Below are 23,852 nucleotides of genomic sequence, written 5' to 3' on the forward strand. Positions count from 1 at the left end.
TCTCTGTCTCTCTCTCACTGTCCACTCTGCCTGTCAAAAACAACAACAACAACAAACAAACAAACAACAACAACAAAAAAACAGTTCATGAGCCACAGTGAGGGCTCAACCCAGTTTAGGCCAGTGTTGAACCACTGTTCTCTTTTCCTTCCCGAAGAACCTGGTCTTGTGAAAACATCAACAGTTCTCTCCCCTTTACCATCTCTTTTTTTTTTTTTTTTTTTCAAAAGGAAATCCCTAGAGCCCGGATGAAATGAGAAATCAACAACTCAGATGCAGTTTCAAGGGTCCTAACCATTTTAGTCCAACACTGCTTGAAAATTAGACTGAAGAAGCGAAGTCCCTTTCAAATAGAGAAACACGATTTTACTGTTTAATGGAAGAATGCGGTTCCCTTGTCAAAAATGTCTCTGGTTTCACTGTAGGTTTGGAGTGGGAGAGAGGGGAGCGCCCTTGCCCTCTGCATGGGATTGCTGGCAGGCAAGGCTACACCCAATGACAATCGAGAAAGAATGGATGCCTTTTAAAGACGCTCGTGCTGAAGTTAGATTTGCAGAAAATCGTGTGTCCAACAAACACGCACATTACTGATGGCCTCCACTTCCCAAGGCCCGAGGAAGGAGGCAGCCTCACCATCTGATTCCCTCCTAAGTGCATGGTCCTGTCACAGGCCTGTCACAGCCTCAGAGTGGGGTGGGCCTTGCTGCGGTGGATCAGCCCAAGCCCACGTCTCTCCTTTAGGTACCAGGAGACTCTCAGAGGAGACAAGATGCAGAAATCCTACCATTTAGTGCTCGCTCTCAGGTGGATTCCAACATGGCTGACAGAGAGGAAGAGCGAGAATGAAGGAGAGAAAAGTTGAAGCTGGTGTTTCTCATCACAGACCAAGAGCACAGAACCCTGGACGGAATCCTGAGAGGTGCTGACTTCCTCCGGCCACACACAAGACCATATTTAAATAATTTCAACTTGATGAGAATGTTTTTCTTTTCTTTTTTTTTTTTAGACCTCTAGAGAGACAGAGAGAGAAGATATAACCTTCAGTAAATTATTCTCTGATTTGACAACACTCAAGACAATGGTCCTTAAATCTATGTGATTTATATCTCCACCACTGTTGTTTCCAGCACTCCTATGCTTTCCGTACTCGGGCTCTGCGCTTCCATACTCGGGCTCTGCGCTTCCATTAAGTTCAAGGCCCATCTTGGAGGGATCTAAAGAGGAACGAGGCTGCCCTGAGCCTCAGACACTCACAGTTCAGTATGGAAAATAAGCCTTCTACACAAACAGTCACAATCCAAGGTGGCGCTGATGTGCTGAGACAGTTCACGGGAGGGAACTCTGTCCTGGGGAAGAATGGGGAACAGCTGGCCTCCATCGCTCTTGTTTGTCCTGCGTAATCTCTCTCTTCTTCACCTTCTATTTGCTCTTTCTATCATTTCTTAAGGCTGTCAATATTTTGAGACATATGGAAGACACCATGTGAGGTGGGAACACATCCTATCTGATGGTACAATGTTCACAGTCTCTGTGACTAAATGTCCCACACACTGTTTGGAGATGAGCGCAGCTACTGAACCCTGGCCACCTGCCCAGATGGTCACTCCATCTGCCTCAGAACTTTCCTTTCTTCCCTGCCAATTTTTGTCCCAACTGTTATGTTAAAACAGATCAGAGATCAAGAAGTATGGGACAGGGGGTTATTTAGCCCGTGTAATGTTGAATAACATCCCCTTCCTCTCCTGCTCTCCGGGGCTCTCTGACCTTTGGGAGTGGTCTTCGGTCACACTGGACCCTGATGTTCTCACACGCTCTGATGTGGTTGTCTCATTTCTTCAATCCGTGTTAATGGTTTCTTGTCCTTTTCTGTCTTCCTTGCTACAAAAATAGGTGGCTCTTAATTTAAAAACAACAACAACAACTCTGTTTTATCAGAAGAAACCAGAAATAAGGCCCTGAGAAACCAAGGGTCTTATCCAAGTCCATGTCACTACTAGTGATGGAGTTAGGACTTGAACCCAGCTTCTCCACATCCCCTCTCCTCCTGACTGTGCAACATTCCCTGTGTGCTCATCAGATCCCCCCAGCTGCACTGGGGGATCCTGACTGGTCTGACACAGTTTGCTGCAGACAATTCCTGTACTTGCCCAATTAAATCTTTCTCTCGGGGCCAGCACTGTGGCATAGAGCAGTGCCGGCATCCCATATGGGCACCAGCTCAAGTAGCAGCTGCTTCACTACTGATCCAGCTTCCTGCAAATGTGCCTGGGAAAGCAGTGGAAGATGGTCCAAGTCCTTGGGCCTCTGCACTTACATGGGAGACCAAGAAACTCTGGCTGCTGGCTTCGGAATGGCCCAGCTCTGGCCATTGCAGCCATTTGGGAAGTGAACCAGTGGATGGAAGATTCTCTCTCTCTCTCTCTCTCTCTACTTCTGCCTCTCTGTTACTCTGCCTTTCAAATAGATAAATATCTAAAAATATCACTTTCTCCTTTGCCCCTTTGGTTGAGAGCGTGTGTGTGTGTGTGTGTGTCGTATTTTAACTTGTGCAGAAACAAAATCAACAGATGAAGAAGGTAGTAAGGAGGAAAACAGAAATACAGATCCTGGCTCAAGGTACAAACCTAGAACTAGTAGGTATCCTATGCATGTAAACGTTACTTTCCTTGCTTTTGCAAGAACACAGTCCAGAACTAGAGTTTTTTCTGTCAGCAAGAAATGACACAGATGGTGGCCAGTGTTGGCACACTAACCTCCCAGCTGGGGAGAAGTCCATCAGATCTGCCTTCCACCCAGACACTAACCAAGACCCAGTAGATCAGAGGAGGATGGGTTGCAGAAATCACTGGATTGTACTCAGGGCCTGTTTAAACCTCATTCTCAGTGCCCCAGTCAAAGTTCAGAATTCATAGGGAAGATTCCGCAGCATCCATCATTTGTTATTGCTGAGTGTGGAAGGCAAGGCTGGCCAGGGCAGGGTGGGAGTGTTTGCTGGGGGGAGGTGAGCAGAAACTGATGAGTAAATAAATAAAATCTTAAAAAATGGGGAGGGGAGGGTACAGCACTGTAGCCCAGTAGGTTAATCCTCTGCCTACAGAGCTGGCACCCAACATGGGTGCCCATTCTAGTCCCACTGCTCCTCTTCCAATTCAGCCCTCTGCTGATGGTCTGGGAAGGCAGGAGAAGATGGCCCAAGTGCTTGGACCCCTCCACCTGCATGGGAGACCCAGAGGAGACTCCTGTCTCCTGGCTATAGATCAGCCCAATTCCAGCTGTTGCAGCCATCTGGGGAGTGAACCAGTGTATGGAAAACCTTTCTCTGTCTCTCCCTCTCACTGTCTATAACTTTACCTGTCAAAAAAATCAATAGAATCTTAAAAAAAAAAAAAAAGCACTGATGACCTTGATGTACTTTGGATTCTCAATACAGACATAACACAGAGGCTTTCTCTTCTTTCTGAAACAAAGAATTCAAGACAAGAAAATAATATCTCATAAATGAAAGAATTGGGACCAACAGAGTGGGTGAAACTTATAGCTAAGTCTAAACAATTGGTAAGGAAACCACGTTACAAAGCACAGTTGCTGGAAAAGTGTGAAGGGGTGTGTGATACAAAATAATCATAATCTGGAATTAAGGCTTTAGATTCCAGTTGGCCTCTGTACACATGAACTTCCCAGCCATGAATTCAATCAAGTGCCAAGAGGAAATATTACAAGAAGAATTGCATCTGGACTGAACATGCACAGACTTTTTCTTCTTTTAATTAAGCACCTATTTACTTAGCACTTTGGTGATGTTACATCTTATAAGTAATCTAAAGATGATTTAAAGTATGTAGAAGGGTGGGTATACTTTGCCATTTTATACAAGAGTCATGAGCCTACATAGATTCTGGTGTCTAAGGGGGTCCCAGAACCCATCTCCCAGACACTGAAGAACCACTGCATTTCCATAGCATCTGAGAATTGAAGAAGTGTGTTAAATTGCTCAGGGAGAAATTTAACCTAGGGAGAATCCCTACTTTTCTCACTCCTAGTATTGATAGACAGCTAGACTTAAAAATATATTTTTCATAACTCGAGCCTAGATATAAAAAGCAGAAACGGAATATATAACTTCCAGTCACCAAATGGGGGGAAAAGGAATACAGTGTAGTGCAGTCATGGAGTAAAGGATTTGGAAACAATGCATGGCAAATAATTTGCGTAAGGACTGATGTGGAATTATGGCTTTCAATTACACTGATTGGTAGAAAATTTCACAACTTATATATACATAGATATGTGCACAGCTGTTATAATTTTGTGAGACTTTTTAATGTAAGATAAAGTGCTAAAATATTTTTAAATGAAACATGACAAGCAAGACACTTAAAATACCGAGACTAGCAAAAGGTTTGCTTTAAAGAAAGTGCAGCGACCTCTGGTTTACATTCATGTACTTTGGTAGGAAAGATGCAAGGTGTTTGACACAGAGGATTTACAGCGAGTGCTGGTGTTCTTCATTGGGGGAAAAATGTCTTTGTTGGGAATATAGATGAAACCCTACGAGTGCTGAGATTCCATAGTGATGCCCTGCCTGATAGGAAGCAGAGGTTAATGAGATAATTACACATATTTTACAACAACAGCAACAACAGAACAGGTTTGAGGAGATGGAGTTGAGAGCAGAGAGAACTTGGGGTTGGGGGGGTAGGAGGGCCGCAGTGGAATTCAGCAGAGTACAGATGGTCCTGACTGGTGATGGTTCGGCTTAGGAGCTTTTGACTTTACAACAGCGCGAAAGCAATGCACATTCAGTAGAAGCCATACCTTGTGAATTCTACAGCCGGATCTTTTCCCACGCAAGTGCATTGTGGTGCAGTGCTTTGTCCTGATGCTGGGCAGCAGCCGTGAGCACACAATCCCATTTGGCCACAGGATCCCACGGGGAAATGACCGTGACTCTGCAGTGTGCTGTGTTGCTAAGTTCTTATGCTCAATAGCTTAGGTTTACAAAATGCATTTTTTACTTGTGATATTTTCAGGAATGCCATCATAAATTAAAAAGCATCTGTATAACACTCCAGGCAGCCTGCAGAAAAAAAGTCAATAGTGAGAAGTTCTCAAAGACCAAAGATTTTTGAAAGCTGCAATGTTCTCTATTCAGATTTAATGATATGATGACTTTGGAAAATTTATATTTCTGTATTGGAAAGATAGAGAGACAGAGAGAGAGAGCGCATCCGTTTGCTGCTGGCTGAATCCGTATACATCCACAAAATCTGAGGCTGGACGAGGCCCAAGCCAGGAGCCCAGAGAACTCCATCCAGATCTCCTTTGTGAGTGGCAGCAATCCAAATACTTAAGCCATCATTTTCTGCCTCCCAGGGTGTGCTAGAGTAAAAAGCTAGAACAGGAACAAGAGCCAGGACTCCATATGAGATGCAGGAATCCTAAGTGACATATTAGCTATCACACCAAATGTCTGCCCCAATGCTTTACTTTAAACTTCTCTTGATGAATTAAGCAATTTCACTGCCCCCAAAGCGCCAGTAGATGAATGCTGCACCCACAGCCTTGGAATGCGGAGTAGAAGGACTTGGACCGTGAGCTATGTGGGGTCCACGCTATGGGAAAGAGATGACAGCAGACGTGAGCAAACCAGAAATGGAGCTAATCGGCAGAGGTGGGACTCCAGGACCAGAAGCGACCAGGAGAACTGGCCGTGTCCTGTCTCCTCAGCTCCCCAAGTCTCTCACAAACACTGAGTCTCCCGCCTCACACAGGGCGAGGGATTTGCACCACATCTCAAAGGAGAGGTTGACACTGAGTCACATAATGGGTACAGAATTATCATCTTTATCAGCACTGGAGATCAAACTTGGAGGTTCAAAATTTGGACTTTAGAAGTTTTCCATAACAATAGCCAAAGTAATGTTAGCAAATAAAATACACATTTACTTATTTAATGGGAAAACTATAATAAATATTTAGGGAGTATACATTATACAATATATATGGGAAAAAACTATAATAAATATTCATATGTATTTATGTAACAAAGTAAATTTACAAAGAGAAGCAAAGAGTTACAAATTTCTGAATAACTTCGAAGTACTCATTCCTTGACCCAGGAAAACAAGAATGTTAATGGTAAAATGCTCCTTATGATATGTAATAGAAACTTTTCCTAGTTAATAAATAACATATTATATTCTATTAGAATGATTTAAAAGAAGCATTGTCATTTCAAAACATAACTGAAAGCAACTTAAATATTAGACAAAAAGAAAACAGAAAATCATATAATGATTAAACCCGATAAAATAGTGGCTCATTTAATATTTGCTGGTAAAGGAAATGAATGAATCACAGAGAGATCAAAGCTGACTGTGATCCCCCAGTTAAAAAAAAAAAAAAAGGGAAAGACAGCATTGGGAAAGGACACCGACAATAGATTGTGAAATCAGAACAGACCTTCTGGAAAGTCTTGAGCCACAAGATGATCAAGAGAAAACAGAAAAGGAAGAAGGAAATGAGAACAGTCAGAAAAGTCCTTCCTTATGATTCAAGTAATTCGCCGTAATCACCTCAAGACTCCAAATCCTTCTGAGCAACAGGTCCTCTGGGATGCCTGGAGGCAGCAAATTCCCCCGGTTCCCCAGGATCTCCTCGCCATCAGTATGCGACGGGCCGCATTCCCGTCAAGGACAAAGGCTGGACATCATTCCTCTACGAATTCCACCCAGGCTGGTAACCCCAGAAGGGAGCACAGACAAGGCCCTCCCCTTTCCTGAACGCCGACCCATCGCCTTCATCTGGCGGCCATCCATGTGCGCCCTGGCTTATGCCACTCTAAACAGGAGCTTGACGCGCGCTGAGTTTGTCTGTCGAGGAGATGTGTGTAGTGCGTGCCTTCCCTGTCACCAGTGCTTCAAGCTCAGTGTGGAGCACACCGCGCATGCTCAGTGAATACTCAGAGACAGATTTTCTTTTTTTTTTTTCAATATTTAATTTTAAATATTTTTTAAAATCTTTTAAAAATAATAATTTATTTGAGAGGCAGAGTTACAGACAGAGCAGAGAGAAGAGACAGAGAGAGAGGTCTTCCACCCTCTGGTTCATTCCCCAAATGGCCACAACAGCTGGAGCTGGGCCAATCAGAAGCCAGGAGCCAGGAGCTTCTTCCAGGTCTCCCACGTGGGTGCAGGGGCCCAAGGACTTGGGCCATGTTCTACTGCTTTCCCAGGCCATAGCAGAGAGCTGGAGTGGAAGAGGAGCAGCCAGGACTTGAACAGGTGCCCATAGGGGATGCCAGCACCGCAGGCCGAAGCTTAACCTGCTACGCCACAGCGCCGGCCCCGAGACAAGATTTCCAATGTACCGGATAGTTGGGATGATTACGCCCTCCTACTCGAGATGAGAAAAAGCAAAGTCGGTTGCTCTGGGTTACGCTGAGAGATCTCCCCTCAGGCCTGTGGTGGCTGAGCCTCGATTCCTCCTATAGACACACGCCTATAGACAGCGGAGCCCCCTAAGGTCACCTTCCAGCTCTAGCATGCAACTATATCGCAAGCACACTGAGGCTTTTGCCCCAAGACACACCCCTGTCACTTCCCATTACCGGTCAAAAGCGATGGAGGAAGAGAGTGATTTGGGTAGGTGGCACAGCATGGAGACTGAACCCGAAGAAAGAACCCGATCCAGCCGACTTCCCATCCTTGCCTCCCTACTTCCCTCTTGCTCTGTTCTTCCGTCTGCACTGACATGCTTCCCTTCTGATGCTCTCCGGGCCCTGCTCTTCTGTAGCTTTGTGTTTACGGCTCCAGTAGAACGTACAACAGACCAAGGAAAGGTTCCTCGAAAGAGAAACAGGTTCCCTTAGATGAACATTTAAGGAATGGTGGTCTTTAGGGCATTCAGACTGAGCAGAAGAACCACCTGGAACAAAATCACTTAGACTTCCAGACACCGCTCCAAAGTATCTCAAGGGGGCAGTCCCATTACTTCACTAATCAGTTGTGGGTACCCGTGAGCATTTCCAAAAGTCTATCATTAAGTACCCTAACAACGTCTCCAAAATTCTTCCCTCTCACAGGGCAATCCCAAACCATCCTGCTATTATTATTCCCTTAAAATAGCTTTGACAAACCCTCTTTAGAAGAAAAGGGAGGCTTCTCTTAGAGGCAATGCTCCTGACTTCCAGCAGCAAAGCGTCTCTTAAGGGTCCCCTGGTGTTTAAGCCAGAGCTAGACACCAAGGTGTAACAAGACATGGTCCAGGGTAGCTTTGCGTGACTCATGCAATCATGGGACCCGAGCCTTGGAAGGACAGCGCTACGGATGGGACTGGAGATGATTCCGTGTTAAAATCGTTCAGGTCACTACTGCACAATACCATGGTGACATCCTATTTAGTTGCAGTGAGACCACTCCCAGAGGCCATTTATTGATCCCAGCGGACATTTAACAGCCTTTTAAAAATAGAGGACTCAGGGCGGCGCTGTGGTGTAGCGGATACAGCCGCCGCCTGCAGTGCCGGCGTCCCATATGGGCGTTGGTTCGTATCCTGGCTGCTCCACTTCTGATCCAGCTCTCTGCTATGGCCTGGGAAAGCAGTAGAACATGGCCCAAGTCCTTGGGCCCCTGCACCCATGTGGGAGACCCGGAAGAAGCTCCTGGCTTCGGATTGGCACAGTTCTAACCATTGCCGCCAATTGGGGAGTGAACCAGCGGGTGGAAGACCTCTCACTCTCTGCCTCTCCTCTCTCTGTGTAATTCTTCCAAATAAGTAAATAAATCTTTTTTAAAAAGATAGAGGACTTTACTGAAATGGAACATGCTAAGCACATATCTCTTTTACCATGGTCTTTGGTCTCCTAATTCTGATTCCTTCTCTGTCACCTCTACGAAAATGTAAGAAGTAAACCACCATCCCACATTATAAAAAAAATAGGTTGACCCATGGGTATATTTTATTGTTTATCTCAGGGATGGTATACATTCAGTGTTTTTATTTTGTGAGGATATAAGAAAATAAAGTCCAGCGACAGCGCGTTAGGTAAGTTTATTTCTAGGAGGTATCAGAGGCTTTCAAAATGTGTTCATTTTTCTCCAAAGTGAGGTGCAAGTATTGCCTTGATGGAAAGCTAAAGCCAAACGTCATTTTTTTTTTCTTATGTCAATCTGCCATGCAGTATCACCCAATCTGGAAGACTTTATCTCCTATGAGGGAGAATGTTAAGGTTTGCTGTGACAGCAAAATGAAACAAAACAAACAAACAAAAAAAAACTACCCTGAAAACTCCAGCAAGTTTCTCTCAATACAACTAATCAAACCACATTGTGTACTAAATTATTTCTATTGTACCTTTAGACTAAAGTACTGCAGAAGAATTTTGTTTTCGTTTTGCCTGTTTGCATCAGGATTTTGATGTATAGCCTCCTGTTGCTTTTAATAAAATCATGCTAATCCATTTAATGAATATTTGCCATGAAGTAAGTGTTTCATCATGTCTTTGCTTTCTAGAATCTTAAAGGTCTACCCCATAACTCCATTGTTCATATCCTTGGAATAAATTACAACAGTCGGACCACATAGGGAGAAAAGTTAGTTCCTGATTATAAAAGAAATCCATCCAAGAGGTAAAGTGTTAGTCAATGTTACTTGTTGAAAATCCTTTCTTCCTCATTAGACTGTATACTCCCACCAGGAGATATTAAAGCAGCATTTTCATCAGCCGTTCACCCCTTAACTAGTAGGTCTCGGCTGAAATCCAAGGTCCCCTACAGCAGATCTAACTTGTTAACCCGACACCCATCTCCAGTGTCCCCTTGACAGCCTTATCTGCTGCTATCATTTGTCATTGTCAAGCCATTTAGGCAACTGGCTTTGGCCTCATTTTCCTGCAGGTGTCAGAAATGCAAAGCCACAATTTATAAAGTACAAGATGACAGAATCCCATTGACACTGGTTTTTGAAATGCCGGGAGAGAGGTAACTTCTTGTAAAATATCACAAACGTCTCTCCAAACTGGTTGCATGAGTTCCAGGGTGGTCTGAAGAGCTGAGTCAAAAAATAAATGCCACAGCAGCAACTTGCAATTCCTAAGGCCAAACATCCAGATGTGTCAATAATCTGTGTGAATTAGAAACAGATGGAAGCCCTTGTTGAAAAATAAATATAATAGAATTATTTCCTTTTGCCTCCCTATGCTTTCACACACTTGAATTTATTTCTTCCACATTTTTTTGAATTGGTTCAGTTTTAAAAAGAAAAAATATTTCTAGTTGTCACACAGGGGTGTAGCTATGTATAAAGTTCTCCAGCAGAAGGGGGGGGGGGGGAAGGAACAGTTAATTTTCTGCCTTGTTTCATGCCTAGTGGAGTTAATCCAAGGACAGAGGCTCTCCGGAGTTAACTGGCGAGCCACAATCTTACCAAATCTTCTGGAATACACTCTAGATCACTCCGGTGATGGGCAGCAATTGCGACTGTGAAAATGACCCTTTGTCCCCAGCAGGCTGCCCTGGGTATGAGATAAAACGGACCTTTCAAATGTGGTAGAATGACATTACCTGACAACCTCTCCCTGTTTGCATCTGATGTAGTAACAAAGTTGTTTAGAGTGAAGCAAAGAATTTGTTGGTCTTTTAACCTCTTTCTTAGGCACGCATGTCCTTAAATCCCATTGGTGTGTTTCAAGATCAGGTGAGGGAGTTTTGGGAGAAGAGATGAGTGTTTGTCAGTAGACAGAGGCCTGTAAGATAGATATCAGACGTTTGCATTTCCTTAGGACACAAATACCATAGCCAACTGCACGAAGCTGTTTATTACACTGTGGACATCAACTAGAAAAATTCTAGTCACTATAGAGTTTTTATATTCTGGAATCTAAGGGCCGTTTGTCCCCATGATAAATGGGACCCAAGCAGGCAGGCTTAGCTACCTAAGTGCTGTCTGAAAAAACAGCTTTAAAGAAAAGCAGCCTGCTCCACCTGCCCCTCTCCCCTCTCAAAGAGCATTCAAAATAATAAACATCATGGTCCCCCGCTTGCCAGAAGGAAAGCCCTCTGCAACCCAGACATCAGTCAGCATCAATCCTCCACCCCCAGTGAGCCCCGAGTTTCCTGTAACTGCTCACCCCGACCACCCGGACACACCTGCTGCAGGGAAAGGCGGGAGTACTGACCACGCAGTGTTGAGGCCCAGACTGCATCAACAAAAAGACAGCCTTAGCGTTTTGGCTTCTGAAAAATTTAACACCGGCTCAGATAATAAAGCTCGCAAGACCTGCCTTCAATGCTATTCATCTTCTACCCCCCTCCCTACTCCATTAGGAAAAAAAACTACTGGGACTTACCCAGGGACCACTCTACCCCTTTATCCTTATTAGCAGAAATGTTGGAAGAAGGAAACAAGTGCCCTACTAAGAGAACTACCCTTCTTAGCCCCCTGCAGCTTCCTGCTGACTGTGAGGTAGAACAGCAGAGAAAGCTCCTTAAAGGAGCCTGCCTCAACACCCAGGTCCCCTTGGCACATTCCCTCCTTCCTCTTTTTCCCGACCACAGTCACAGATGTGATTGCCGGAGCTCCAACAACCATTTTGTGAGCCCGAGGATGGAAGCACAGCCTAGTTCCCTTAGAGTATTAGGGAGCCCCCCAGCACCCTAACTAGCCTTAAATGAGATCAACATAAACCTTCGTCTTGTGGAGGACACTGCTTCACAGTCCCTGCCAGCAGCTAACGAATACAATTTCTCATACGCGCTCGGGGAAGTTCCCGGCCCTGGCATGTCCAGGCACTACCCAATCCAGGCACCTACTTCTACCTTTCAGAAAATTACTGTCTCCACTCTGTGTCCCAGGCCTTGCCTCTGCCGAACTCCTCCCTAGTGAAAAGAAAGAAATTGCTTCTTTCTTCTCCAAGATGGCTTGCCGCTTCTCCCATCTTTCTGTTTACCTTGGAATGTGTTTATAAGGCACCTCCTTTGCAAAAGATGTACAGAAGGCAGTCTATCACCTGGCTAATCAGATGACTTCATGCAGGTTACTGGGCTGATGGACAAGGTCATAGGAAATAATAAATGGAAAAGTCAAAATACAGTGACAGCTGTATTATGCCAGGGACAGTTAAAGAAATATAAATAGACTCCTTCCTCATCCAAGGCCCTTCTCTAAAGAAACAAGCAATTTTTTTGAGGCTTTTCTAAAGAAGTTGGTGAAGGTGATTTAACCGGGCTGGGATTAAATACCCACAACAAATGAAAATGTTAGCCATCGTCAATTGGTTTTCTAGGGCCAAAACACAGCAAGGTAAGAGGGGTTCCCTCCTTTGCTCTGTGTATGGTCACTGCACCGTCGCCACGGTGGACGGAAAGAGCGGCTCCTCCAGACACGTGCAACTGTGTGGGCTGGACAGCAGCTGTGCACGGACCGGGCTGTTGCCAGTGACCCCGTCTGGAAGGCTGGCCCCTGAGGCAGCCGCCTTCCCTGAGGAGTCTACTGCCCTGCTTTCAAAGACAATGTGTACCCACCTTCTGCACCTGCCTCGCGAGACGGCCAGGGAGATGCTGCCTTTTCTGCAACCCCGCCCCCACCCCCGCCCCACGGCCTTTGTCAGCTTAAGTTTTCCTGGCCGGATTAAAGCTGAAACCAGACTGAAGAGTGGGCTCCAATGACGTCTGCTCTGGTTCCCTTCTACTCTGCAAACCGGGCTTAACTGCCCACAAATCTCCCCTCCCCTTTAACTCCCATTAACAACTGAACTTCCAGTGAGGAAATGAGGAGAGAAGGAACTGGAGAAAAGTAAGGGAAAATTGTGCCTGAAAAACAAATTTGTTGCTATTGACTCACAAGGATCGCATCCAAAACCAGTGACTCACGGCGCTGAGACACGGTCTTGCCTAATAAGTAAAGGCAAGAGGCCAAATGCACACCTGCCCACAGGTAAGGAATTCAAGTATTCCCAAGCCTGCAGACACTGCGAACCTAACGTGCAAGCCGACAGCCCTGATGGTGCGAGTACACGCGCGTGGCGATGTTCCCTAGGAGATTTCCCTCTCCCTCCGCCTCTCAGCTGTCCTCTCACAGAGCTAAAGGACAGGGCAAGAACTCAGCCGTCGGAAGCTGAGAATTCAAGAAAATCAACTAGCGGAGGACCTTCGCGGCGGCTGTAAGGACTCCACTGTAGACGCCTGCCTCTCATAGTATCAGTGGTACTTCAGCTTTGATGTAAGGAACCTTATTACAAATTTATTAATCAGGTACTATAAAACCACCTCCACCTCTGCCATTTAATGGATCATTTTTTATTGATGACTCTCAGATTTTGCTCTCCATCCTGGATCACCCTTTCTCGAGAGCCGTGTGCACCAAGAGGTGCCTTAGCGTGGTGATTGTGTGAACAATTTCTGGAGGCAGACAGTGAGAGCTGCATCCCAGTTCCTCTACTAATGATGTGACTTTGGATAGATTACTTAATCTCTCTGCCTCAGTTTCTTTGTCATCAAAATGAAGATAAAGCCAGATTTTATGAATTCTAAAAAGGTACCCCGGCATCTTTGACATCAAGAGGCGTCTTACCATCGAGGTCACCACATGGTTGATGAAATAAATTAGCCATCACTGGTAAGGTGGCTGTGAGTGTTAAATCAGTTCAAACAATTCCTAACTATACGTGGAACGCACAGCTTTCAGCAAATGCGAGCCACTGTTACTGCATTAAAGGACACATCCTTTAATGTTTTCAGGCATCTCAAACTCCTCTTACCTTCAAACACACACCCTCATGGCCCTGTATCTCTTACCTGGTTTAATGCCAGTCACACAACCCAGGAAGGTGGAAATCAGCAGTGATTCTGTTCCCCTCCCCCCAACCCCCTGCATCCATTCACTTAACAAGTGCTCTTCACTCTACAGTCTAAACACCCTCATCTTCGATCTTCTTGCCATGTCTGCTGCCACGCTGCCCATCACCCCCACTGAAATAGGGCAGCCCCCAGCCTGAACTCCGCTCTGCCCTTGCAGTCCCCTCCCTGACATGGAAATCAGACCGCAGCACTCCCTGTGTCCAGCTTCCCAGTGGCTCCCCTTCACCTCCGGGACAAAGTCCAGCTCCCCGATATAGAACCCAAATCCTGGGGAGGAAGCTGCTTCCAGGCCTGGATCGCAAGCCTTCCTCGCCTGATGCTCTGTCCTCACACACAAGTCACTGCTCCCTGAGCTCTTCTGAGGACTGACAGCTCTGGGCCCTGCCCTCTGCTTGGTGCAGCCGACCCCTTGGATCTACCGAAGCCGTCCTCCAAGAACCAGGAGGCCGCGATGATCCTTCGGTCTCCTCCTCCTCCCCGTGGACACTTCCGCACTTTCTTGTGGCGCCCATCACCTTGCTCCTGCTTCTACTCTATCCCTCTAACTCTCCATTCCTCCCACTGACAGTGAAAGCTTAAGTACTTAGCCTTTCCTGTTGCAGACGCCATCACTTACATATGACTGTTGGGTGAACACAGGAAAAAAAGGAACAACGTACAAGGAACTGGATGACAATGCATTGAGGAAAGATCAAAGAGAGTAATCTAAGAAAAACACCCAACAAATCTTTCACATTTGCTGCCAGGATAAGTCCTTTTCCCAAAATATGCCTTCTCTTCTTTCTCTTTCCTAGAAAGTGCCATCACTCTGCAAAATAGCCAGTGTGGCAATGCCCTCAGGCCAGCCTACGGATGCTCTTTGTTCAAATATTGACTTCAGCACTCCAAATGGGCACCTGAGAAATGGATATTTTCCTTATTCCTATTGCAAGACAACATCCTTTAGTACACTGCCCTGCCTTTATTGAAAAGGCAACAAATTATCAAAATGCTGCTAGAAATCAAAATCGCATATGTGGTAATAATAAAACAATGGAAAATGTGGACAAACGGCAAGCCTCAAGTGCATTCTCCCGCTTAGATCGCTCCTTAAATGACTGCCACTTACTGAGAAAGGCAATTGCATAAGTACTTTCTAACAGACTTTCAGCACAGTGCCAGCCCCACCTCGACCCCCGTATATGCTCAGAAGTTGGCCGGTGCCGTGGCTCACTAGGCTAATCCTCCACCTGTGGCGCCGGCACCCCGGGTTCTAGTCCCGGTTGGGGCGCCAAATTCTGTCCCGGTTGCTCCTCTTCCAGTCCAGCTCTCTGCTGTGGCCCGGGAAGGCAGTGGAGGATGGCCCAAGTGCTTGGGCCCTGCACCCGCATGGGAGACCAGGAGGAAGCACCTGGCTCCTGGCTTCGGTTTGGCACAGCGCTCCAGCCATAACAGCCATTTGGGGGGTGAACCAATGGAAAAAAGACCTTTCTCTCCGTCTCTCTCTCTCACTGTCTAACTCTGCCTGTCAAAAAAAAAAAAAAAAAAAAAAAAAAAAAGTCTTTTCTGGTGTGGAAGAAACACAAAAAGACAAAAAGACAACAAATGATAGATGACTCCTTATCCAGAATTCAGCAAGATGCACTTTAGTGAAAACATTAGTCTGAAGTATACCAAAGTCTCCTCTTCAAAGCCTGGCTTAACACTTATTGGCCTGAGGCCACCAGTGACATGAGAGAAAGTGCTAAGAGGTTCAAATTATTGGCACTTTCCTTGCATAGGCCAAGAGCCCATAGGCAGTAGTAGGAAAGCATGACAGGAAATCATACCCAGCCGTTAAAAAACAACAGGTGCACCATACACCCTGGTTGCTTTACAGGGGAAAAAAGATTAGAGAATTAACGCACCTTGTAGACTGGGTCATACTAGGCCTTGGCTTGGTGCAGATAATCTTTTGAGTGAGCACAGGACAAGGACTTACAGGTGTACGAGTGGTTGCACACTGGTTCTTAGAAAAAGAAAGGTAAATATTTCAGTCTGCTTGGTAACTATCTGAAATGGAATACTATTCTGCTGTTGCTGCCTATGATTATTTTTCAGCTCGTGTATCTTATCTCAAAGTCCCACAGCAGGGAAGATAATTAAATGAGCACCTCCCCACGGTATCATCCCTAGATCCCTGCCTCAGAACTGCATTCTCAGCAAAGCAATGTCGCAACCAAGTCCCGCTGGCAGTTCCTGCACTAAGTGTCTCCACCCCTTGGAAAGAACCCAAAACAGAACCACCTCCCACGAAATCCCGGTCCACAGTAAGTCGCTCTGCACTTTATTGCATGTTACGTTGTACTGATCGCATCAGAGAAGCCAGATTCCATTTGTATTCAGTTGAAATTTTCACCAAACAGACAAAAAAAAAAAGATTTTTGCCTAAAGAAAGATGCGTCAAATCAGACTCTTAGAACCACCAAGTTACTTTCTGGAATATTACTCATCAATATTTCTCATTCTCATCTCATTCCTGAGTATTTAGGACAATGATTCTTCCCCACCTGGTGATATTAAATATGGCCACCTGACTTGTTTTGGCCAATGACGTGTGACGTAGAGGTGATGGGCATCATTTCCGAAGCAAGGCACTCAGAATAGAGGTGAGAGGCTCACTTGCGTCGCCACAGTGACCCTGGACACAAATGCTAGGACCTAATCCTTCTAAAGTCAAAGGGCCTGGAGGGCCAGGCTACCACATGGTGAGTCACCTAACCTAGAGAGGACTTGGTGGGACCAAGAGATTTTATCCTGCTCTTGGGCACAACAGAACTTCTGCAGCCAATGCACTCACTTTGGACCTTAGGAAATGACAGTTGCTTTTTTTGTCACCTCTACACTGGTCATCAATAAAATACTAAAGCTTTCAAAGTCATGTACTTCCCAGAGAGAGACACTCCTAGCTGGCTTCATCGACTAAAACTCAGAATGTAGTATTTCTGAAAATTAGGTTAGTAGAATATAGCAAAATCCCTTGCTGTAGTTCAGAATCCACACTCTAATTAATGCTCTATATGTTGTGACAAGAACATTAAGCCACTATCTAGTGTGACTGCAATTATGAAACAAGCTTAAGGTTACAATTAATTTAAATCACAGCACTGACTCCACATTATTAGTTTGCCCTCTGAATCACAAAAACCAAAACTTTGAGCATATTATGCAAAAATGAATTAGGCTAATTATCTGATATCCATCATAATACTCTAAAACTATGGGCCAGTATTTTTGATCTACAAATATGAAAAGTGGTTCTCTTCATATTTCATGTACTTCTATAGACCTAAATGAAATTAAGTCATCAGAAAATTAATCAGTATTTAAATTTTAAGCTCTGAGTACATTTATTTCAAAAAAATTCCTCCTTATTTTTCTGAAAACAAACAGATAATGAGGTCATTCTTATCTTTTGCATAATCCAAATGCAAAAGAATTCCATGCATAGGAATTTGTGGCAGTTCATACAGAAAGTATTTATGGAGCACTTTCTATTGCATTCTATTGTGCTTAACTCTGAGGACAGAATGATCAGAGAGATGTGGTCCTTGCTCTTACAATCAAGCCATCTCTGCTTCAGGGTGTATGCACTGCTATTTTCTAAGTTTGTTTTTGAGAATCAGGGAGACAGACGGAGATTTTCCATCCTCTGGCTCACTCCCCAAATGTCTTCAATGGCCAGGGCTGAGCCAAGCTGAAGCCAGGAGCCAGGAACACAACTAAGTCTCTCATGTGGGTGGCAAGGACCCAACTACTTGAGCCAGCACCTGCTGCCTCCTAGGGTGCATATTAGGAGAAAGCTAGAATTGGGAGCAGAGCCAGGACTTGAACTGGGGCACTAAGATATGAGTTGTGGGTATCCTAAGCAAGGTCTTAAATGCTATACCAAACACCCACACCTTTCCCAAGTTTTGAGCAGTGAAAATAGCATCACCAAATTCGAACTGTAATGCAACAGAATTTCATCTGTCTAGAAAAATCAATCATCTAGAACACAGTTGAGAATCAGGAAGGTAGTAATAGGAGACTTTGAAAGTCAGATTTATTTTACAGACACAGAAAGAATTACAGCATATTTATTATGCATTATTCACTTACTAAAAGCTTTATATTCAATACATTGTCATCACAATACTCTATGACAAAATTTTAGTATTGTCTCCATTTTATAGAAATTGAATCTAAAAGGACAAACAAGTTACTTAAGGTAGAGCAACTGATGGACCCAGGACTCGAATCTAGACCATCTGACTCCAGAGCGCAAACGCCTGACCATTATTCCCTCAGCAGCATTTTGCAGACATGAAGTAAAACTCTTGGTCTTCTTTTCCAGAAGAATCCCTGGGGCCTTGTTCTGGTTGTTATTGCATCTAAGAAACCATTCTGGAGTCTAAGGTTTGGGAATTTGGAAAGATCAAATCAGGGGCCATGTGTCTGTGTTCACAACGTCTGGGCTCTCAGCAGGGAAGACTCGAGGTCTAGGGGTGGGGGATGCAGATGAAGGTTGGCGTCATCTGGAGACACCTTCACGCGTGCGCCTGCAGGTGGTGCTTGGCGGCCGAGACCTCAGCAGGACCTGCTGAGGGCACCATCTGCATTGGCCTCTCCCTGCAGACTGGGATTCATCCCCACCTGGAAGTCTCAGTAGAGTCAAATCTTACTTGACGGCTCAGATTCCAGAAAAGTCCAAAGGCAGAATTGGTATTGCCTTTCAAGACCTTGTAGTGGGGAAGTGGGTCTTTGGCACAGTGTTGAAGACACTGCTTTGAATTCCCATATTAGAGTATCTGGGTGCGAGCACCAGCCCTGCTTCTGATTTCCGCTAACGCACACCTTGGGAGGCAGCAGAGGATGTACTTGTGTCCCTGCCGTGCACTTGTCAGACCCAGATTGAGTTCCTGGCTCCCAGCTTCAGCTGTTGAGGGCATTTGGGGAGTGAATCAGCAAATGGAAGGTCTCTAGGTGGAGTGTCTGGCTCTGACTTTCTGTCTCTCTCTCTCTCTCTCTTTCTCTCTTTCTCTCTCTCAAATAAAATGAAAATAAATAAGAATTTTTTTAAAGACCTAGTATTGGAAGACACACAGCAGCACTTCCATACTTGTTGTTAACCTGTCAAGGTACAAGGGAATAGGGAGTTCAAGGTCACAGGTTAGGAGGTGATGTGGATGGAAGATTATTGGCAGCCATCCTTCAGAAGGGTCACCTGCCACAAGTCTTCACCTGGAGTTAGGTTGCACCTCTGTAGAGCCAAATACATCTTAGAAATTTTCCAATGTGTCCCAAGTAGAAAGAATAGAATAAACATCACATAAACATTGCCTAGTTGGTAATGACCAACAATCCAAAGAACACATGTCACAGATGGCTAATAGGACAGGAATTCAAAATACAAATGGTATTTTTACCGTAAGACAGAAGTAGAAATATTGTGGACAGCAAATAAGAAAAGCTCAATAACTACAGAGTGGAAGACATTTAATTCAGGGACTACATCTCCATGTAGCTCAATAATCCCACGAGCATCCTGTATTCTTGCACTGCAAATTGAAGAGCTTTCTAATAACACTCCTAGCCATTTGGATGAGGTTAAATTCTACCTGGTATATTCCACAAAGGAAAACAGCAAAGTATTTGCTATATTTTATAAAGCTTTGCATTTAAAAGAGGTATTTTAGGGGATAAGGACATTAATCTTACATGGAACAGCTCATTTCTCAATTCTCATTTCAGGATCATTCCATAGGAAAGATGCAGTGTTGCATTGCTTTTCTCACATAACCAGAAAAGAAAACACACTGCATGTTGCATTTTCTAAAGCTAATAAGCAAATTCCACCCACAATTACCAAGCTGGCACCCACTGCACATTCAGGTAGCTGTGTGTCAAGGCATGCAAACATTTGTAGACAAGCACCTTTCTGGATATTTATCTACCAAAAACAATTGAAAAAAAAAAAAAGATTTCTTATGGTCTTGAGTTCCCAAACCAACAAAATAAATGAGTAGTTAGAGATAGTTTAAAGTCCATAGAGCACTCATCATAGGCAAGTAGCTGTCACCATTGATTTTTTTTTTTTTTTTTTTTTTTTTTTTTTTTTTTTTGGACAGGCAGAGTAGACAGTGAGAGAGGAAGACAGAGAGAAAAGAGAGAAAGGTCTTCCTTTGCCGTTAGTTCACCCTCCATTGGCAACCATGGCTGGCACACCGCGCCGACCCGAAGGCAGGAGCCAGGCGCTTATCCTGGTTTCCCATGGGGTGCAGGGCCCAAGTACTTGGGCCATCCTCTACTGCACTCCCGGACCACAGCAGAGAGCTACACTGGAAGAGGGCCTACCAGGACAGAATCTGGCACCCCGACCGGGACTAGAACCTGGGGTGCCGGCGCCGCAAGGCGGAGGATTATCCTATTGAGCCACGGCGCCGGCCTACCATTGTTTTTTTTAACCCCAACAAACTTGCTTGCCTTATAATAATCTGTGAAAAAGCATTAAAATGTCAGTTTGCATTTCTTGAGCACATACAATCCAGTATTGGAGAAGAACCAACTGCAGTGAAAACATCTTGGGAGGATCAAGTGAACTGTTGGCCCTAGAGTTCATCAACAGAGGACAAGGTCATACTGTGGGATCGCTGATGTAAAGGGAAGCATTTGGTAGTATCCTTCAGTTCACTGCTGATTATCTTTAACCTAGGAACGCCATCAGATATATTAAGAACAGCCCGAGAAAGCCTCTTTTCCCATGGCTCCAGTCCATACACAACTGCAACTCTCAGTCCTCATGGTGACCTCTAAAACACGTTTCTGACTGAGCAATGGAAATATTGCATTATTGCATAACATCACTGAATAGTCTCAAATAAACTGACGCATAGAACTCTTTAGACATGGGATCACTGATGGATGTAAAAGCCAGCTAAATAAACGGGGAATCAATGAACACAGAGCGATGTGGCAATATATTTTTTAAATGGTGATACTAATCTCTTTGATTAAGAAAAGTTCCATAAGCTTTAAAAATATCTCCTCGCCCTCCAGCACCACCTGAGCTTCTGAGCTGTATTTTTCTTTGTTTGTTAAATATCTCTAATGTGAAAGCACAGTTGTTTCCTTCCTTTAGTTGCTAGAGCTAGCGGGTTGTGAGTGGCTGGTCTGCTGCATTGCTGCCGATGAGAGGAATGATAAGAAGTCAGAGCACTGAGAGACGGTTTGTGACTTCATGCATTGCGTTTGAATCTCTACAAACCAGGCAACCAGAAGCATATCCCAGCAAGCAGGGAAAAGTACAAATGGGAAATAAACAATAAAAGAGACGAAAACCATTATAAAATCAATTTAGGGGGAAAAGATAGTTACAGTATTTTCATGATGTAACAAGCATATCACAAGACAAAAACCAAATGAAAGAAATTATTATCAACAAATGATTTATATTTTGGCAGTGTTAGGAATCAAAGTCCTAGTTTGCAATTTTGTTGTTGGAGGTGGTGGTAGATCCCCAATGATGTTTTGTCTTTATGCATACATTGACATATTATGCCTTATTAAAATATAAAAATCATTATCTTCTGAAGAGACACAAAACTCAAGTATTAGCACTAAAAGAATATAAATAGAGCGTGGAAAATAGGACTATTTACATGTTAAAATAAGATAGTAGAAACAAGACAAAATGTTCCCAAGATCACACTAAATGTAAACAAACTCAACTATTCAGTTAAAAGATAAGGACTGGGGCAGGCATTATGGCATAGCAGGTAAAGCCACTGCCTGAGACATCATCATCCTATATGGATGCAGGTTCAAAACCAAGCTGCTCCACTTCCAATCTAGCACCCTGCTTATGCTACTGGGAAAGCAGCAAAGGATGGCCCAAGTGCTTGGGGCCCTTTACCACATGTGAGACCTGGAAGAAGCTCCTGGCTTCTGGCTTCTGGCTTCTGCCCAGCCCTGCAAGTTGCAGCCATTTGAAGAGTGAACCAGTGGATGGAAGATCTCTTTCGCTTTCGCTTTCGCTTTCGCTTTCGCTTTTGCTTTCGTTTTCGCTTTCTCTTTGTCTCTCTCTCTCTCCCTCCCTCTCTCCCTCCCTCCCTGCCTCCCTTTCTTTCTCTGTAAACTCTGCCTTTCAAATAAACTAACAAATCTTTTTAAAACAGTCTGTTATTAATAATTATTAATGGGACAGATGTTTGACACAGCAGTAACGATATTGCTTGGGATGCCCACATCCCATATCAAAGAGCCTGGGTTTGAGTTTTGGCTTCCCTCCCAATTCCAGCTGCCTGCTAATGCACACCCTAGGTGGCAGCAGTGATGGCTCAAGTGCCTGGATCCCTGCCACTTATGTGAGAGACCTGGATTAAGTTCTAGGCTCCGGTCTTCTGCCTGGCCCAGCCCCAACTGTTGTGGGTACTTGGGAAGTGAACCAGCAGGTGGAAGATCTGCGTCTATCTTTCAAATAAATGAAAATAAATAATAATTTCAAAACTAATAATTATTATTATTAATGTGTTGTCTGTTATTCTTCATCTATGCAGCAGACGCCTGGACCCCATACCAGATTTCCAGGAAGAGCTCTCCCGAGAGTGACATGACACTGATGTATCGCCTGGACAAAAAGTCACACTCCAAAGCTTTCTTGGCTTGCACTTACTTTGGGAAGGAAGGAAAAAAAAAGGGGGGGGGGGGACTAGGAAAGCTATTTTTAGAGACAATAGGAATGGGTAAAGAACTGGGAGAATGATTTTCCTTTGATCCTTAACTGAACTATCATCAATCTCAACCACAGTCAACCATGCATAACCATCCAGTTCATAATTCTGGAGCTGGTAAGAATGTAATGAATTGTATGTCACAGCAACCATAACTAAACCCTTAACGTTGCCTCCGCTGCTTCATCATTTAAAGCCTAGCATTGCTAAGCAGTGTGACTGAGGAAATCACTTACACTACCTCAGTTTCCTCAAATCAAAAGGAAAATGGTGACATTTCTCAAATGTTTTCTGGTGAGTATGAAATGATAAAAATAATATAGTGCAGGGTCTGGTGGCCCCCTGCTTATAGCTATTATTTCCTACTTCGTGTCTGCCTAAGAAAGGCACCTTTTGAAGGAAGTATCTAGAAAACACTTGACATCAACCTAGATTGAGGGTCTTTACCTTCATAGAGGGGAGCACGGGTTAGCCTTGATGTCACAGGAACGAATGAGAACCATCAAGGCCAACATCAGCCTTGCCCATCAGAGCACTTTGTAGTCATGACGTCGTTGGAATTCTGGGGTGGATTGGATAGAGCCAGCTAACAAACCACAGGCCTCCCATCAAGGTGGCATTCTTGGGAGACAATCAAAAGGCCTCACCCTTCCCCCAGTATTGGCCCCAGGTGGCAAAATCTCACAGTAACAACCAGTCCTCTCTGTTCAAGGAAAGACCCTACTAAAATACGAATCATGAAATACGTTAAGTAGCTTTGTCACTGAGCAACATCACAGTCAAGGGTTAACATGAGAAGTGGAAGGCATGTCATCTGCGTGTGGGTTTGGGCCCAAGACCTCGGTTAGAATTTCTACTTCTCAATCAGTTGATGTTATGTATGCTTTTTTGGAAGCTATTTCCTTATGTATAAAATAGGAATTAAAAATACCTCTCTCACAGGTGGGGTGAGGTCTCATGAGCACTTGTGCATGTGTGCGACACACTAAGCAGTCTCTGAGTGGAATAATTATTAATGAAAGGAGAAAGAATGCATCTGGAGCTGAGGCCTGGCTGAGGAGGATGGGCTTGACCAGGGAGTTGTGTTGGGAGAGATAGCACCCACTAAAGACAGCCTAAGTGCGCAGATGCCTACTGAGAAGTGCTAGAGAAGGTAGGGAACTCCAAGAAAGGAGTGGGGTGCAGAGGACTTATTCCTCCTCCTCCTGGGGAGCCTCAGACCAGGAGAGAGAATGTTCTCCATGCAGAAGGAAGGAACGTCAGGCCT

The sequence above is a fragment of the Oryctolagus cuniculus genome, chromosome 9 (assembly GCF_051225735.1).
Source record: "Oryctolagus cuniculus isolate XC-2025 breed Fujian yellow rabbit chromosome 9, ASM5122573v1, whole genome shotgun sequence".
Lineage (NCBI taxonomy): Eukaryota > Metazoa > Chordata > Mammalia > Lagomorpha > Leporidae > Oryctolagus > Oryctolagus cuniculus.